We start from the raw sequence: 3,470 nt of genomic DNA, 5'->3' as shown, positions 1-3,470 counted from the left end.
GGATTTTACCCAATATTATCATGGATAATTGAAGGATTTTATGTGGTGGAGAAAGAAAACTTCATAATTAAGAATTTAAAATTGGACCAATGGTAAGGTGACAAGTGTCAAGCTTTTATTTCTTTATTATTTTCCTTATAAATTAGCACAAAATCAGCCCATTTCTCATTTCTATGGCTGGCCAAAGCAAGAACAAAGGAAGAAAAGAAAGAACAAAATCCCTAGATGGAAAAATTCAAGGGAACAATGTGAAAATTCAAGGAAACAAGTGAAAAAAGGTAATATTTTTTCAATTAAGCTTGAGATCTCTCTTTCTTAAGTAGTTTTTCTTATTTTCCATGGTTGAATCACATAAACTCATGATGAATCCCTTGCTGGCTGAACACTTAGAGGGAGGTTTTGATGCTTGATTTGGTTAGATTTCAATGTATTTTAGTGTTTTTAGTTAGTTTGTGATGTGTAGCATGAAAAACAAACAAGAAAAATTCATTTTCTCCCATCACCCATCATTGGCCGAATTCTCCATGTAGAATATTGATGATGATTTTGATTTTATTTCAAGTGATTTGGTTAGGAATTAGTGATTTATGGTGTGAGAATCAAGCTTGAAAAATTATAGTGTTGATGCACTCACCATGGCCGAATTTTCCAAGAGAAAATGTAAGGATGATTTTGCCATATTTCAAGTTATTTAACTTGTGTTTGATGGTTTGGAGAATTGGACGAAAAATAGAATTAATTGGAGTTAAATTGGACATATTGGCTAATTAATCGGGTGATAGATCGAATTAGGCCAATACCGTTTTATTTAGGTACACAGTTGAATTTGTGTAGAACACCGTGTTTAGACGATAATCCGAACAATTTACATCCCATTTCATGCATTAGTATAAAGTCTAAATTGTTTTATAACAATTTAGCACAAATGTAGTAAATAGCTTATTGTGCATTATGTCTAGGTGGTGAGCATTCTGGCAAAAGTAAAGAGATAGTACCCGAGGATCAAGAATCAGAGTACTCGAAACTCGATTTTCATTACAGTGAGTAACCTTATTATTGTCTTAATTATCTAAAGTAGTTTGTAATCGTTTTTGTGATTTGATAGAAAAATGAGTTTAAATGGTAAATCTTTATGTTTTATAAGCAAAATGTGATTAAATGAAATGATTTTATAAAATTGTCTTGAAATTGAATGATGCTTTTGAAAATGGAGTAATTGAGACTAATTACTGTGTTATAAATCATGGTTTGAATTGAATGCCTTATGATAATATTGGCATGAATGGTTGAATTAGTATTTGTGTTGAAAATGTATAAACTGTTGTTTGCCTTGATAGGTTGGATAATGATAAAATTGCCATGTCATGCTGTTGAATTTTTATTGTATGGTGGGTTATAATTGGTAGCTGTAGTGGCCGGTTCCGTGGACCAGCCTATTAGAGGGGCACGATAACCCTATTATATTTTTACATCAATATGAGAGGTGCGGATGGATAACTCTTGAGGCTAACACTTTAGAGTTCACTTCACGCTAAACCACCACGTGAAGGTGAACTCTGCCAACGCCAAGGAACGACTATGTTTTCAAAATAAAAACATGATTTATGTGTACATAACTTTTTAACAGCCTTGACGGACTCGGTTGGGATAGCCCTCGACCAAGGTATCCCTAATAACTGAGTATGAGAATGATTTGGGCACGTGCCAAACTTTTCAGGAAATCATAAGCCTTGTTGTTTATTTGGGTGAAATGAATCTATTTTATCTTATTAAAATGAGTTCCAAATGCTGTGAATCATTTTTATGCTAATCTATTTTATCTGTCTTCATTTACTCGGCTTTAGATATTTTAGATGATATTTGTTTACTCACTGGGATTATATAATCTCACCATCCTCCTTTCCACCCATTTCAAGCTCAGGATAGTCGGTAGATAGCTCACTTTGTTGAGGGCTACAGTTGGACTTGCATCCTCAAAAACTGTAGGTTTACCGCTTTTGATACTTTTGGTCATTTTGTGGGCCCACGTGTCACTGTAAATTAAATTTTATACTTTGGTTATCTGTATTATAATATGTATGAATTTATTTAGCTTTTACGCTACAAAAATTATTTACCAGTAACTCTATAAATATTGTTTTATAAGAAAATAAAATATTTTATTAAATATTTTTATTATATTCAAATAGTTATAATTTCACTTTAAATGAATGTTTTAGATATCTAAACTTATTTTTGATTATGAAATATGTGTTTTCCACTTGCATACTATATTTTTAGCTGGTTTTGAGATTTTTGAGGAAAAATGACCAAAATGCCCCTGTGAGATAGAAATCATTTTTTTTATTGATTTAAGTTGGAAATAGCTTAAAATTTTTTAGAACATGATATTTGGAAACGGTTACTCACAGGAAAAATGAGAAACTAATATTAAAGCCCTATGGGGTTCCGTTTGACATTCCGGGTAATGAGTGTCTATCAGGACACCGCGGCGGTTGTCACAAGCTCGAGGGGAGTACCGGGTCGTGACAACTTAAGCCTCTAAAATGTGTCAAAATAACTCTATATAATAGAGTTATCAATAGTGGAGATCCTTTAATCTTCCTCCTCATCTTCATCATATCCAATGTTGTTGGGAGGATCCATTAAGGTGACAAAAATCTAAATAAAAAAAAGAACAAAAACAAATTAATGAAAAAATCTAAAAAAATAACTTCAAATAAAACGTGTAAGAGTTTCAAAAACTTGGGTGGCCTCCCAAGAAATGTTTCTTTATAGTCACTAGCTTGATTATGGCACCCCTTTTTGCATTTCTTCATCCATAGAATAAGGCTTGAGGCTTTGTCCATTAACCATGAAGTGCCAACATCCTTGCTAATAATCTCTATTATACCACGAGGATACATTTTTACCATATTGAAAGGACCCAACCATCTTGCCTTGCATTTCCATGAAAAAAGCTTAAAGCATGAATTAGAGAGTAACACTTACTGTCCTACCTCAAAATCAAGACAATTGGGAGGTGGTGGAAGATGCTTCTCATGCGACTACTTGGTTTTGATATGTGGAGGCGGTGGCTTTAACTTAAAAATTAGTGTTTACTCACTAATAGATGGAGAAATAGGCTTCCCCTGCCCTCATCAACCACATCCACTCTACAGCAACTAACTGAAGAGGCAAAATGCTTAATTGCATTGAAAATATTAAACTCGACTACCTTTTTTCCAACTTTAAAAGTTATGTTGCCTTCCTTCACATCAACAATTACGTTTGTAGTTGCCAAGAAAGGTCATCCCAAGATTAAAGGAATTTCCATATCTTTTTCCACCTCAAGCATAAGAAAGTCCATTGAAATATAAAGATGCCTAACTTTAACCAATACATATTCTATAATTCCAACACAGTGCCTAATTGTTTTGTCTGCTAACAGCAAAGAAACAACAATAGGTTGTATCTCATTAGGTCCAAGT

At 33.2% G+C, this 3,470-nt stretch overlaps 1 long non-coding RNA gene across 1 annotated transcript; it reads left to right on the top strand.

Moving 5' to 3' along the window:
* On the top strand, positions 250 to 1,954 carry LOC108661309. The gene is made up of 3 exons (XR_001927066.1): positions 250 to 278; positions 960 to 1,040; positions 1,917 to 1,954. It is a non-coding gene; the product is annotated as an uncharacterized LOC108661309 (long non-coding RNA).

The sequence above is a fragment of the Theobroma cacao genome, chromosome 3, assembly GCF_000208745.1.
Source record: "Theobroma cacao cultivar B97-61/B2 chromosome 3, Criollo_cocoa_genome_V2, whole genome shotgun sequence".
NCBI lineage: Eukaryota > Viridiplantae > Streptophyta > Magnoliopsida > Malvales > Malvaceae > Theobroma > Theobroma cacao.
Note: the sequence above shows the minus strand (reverse complement) of the source record. Positions and strands in the feature narration are given on the sequence as shown.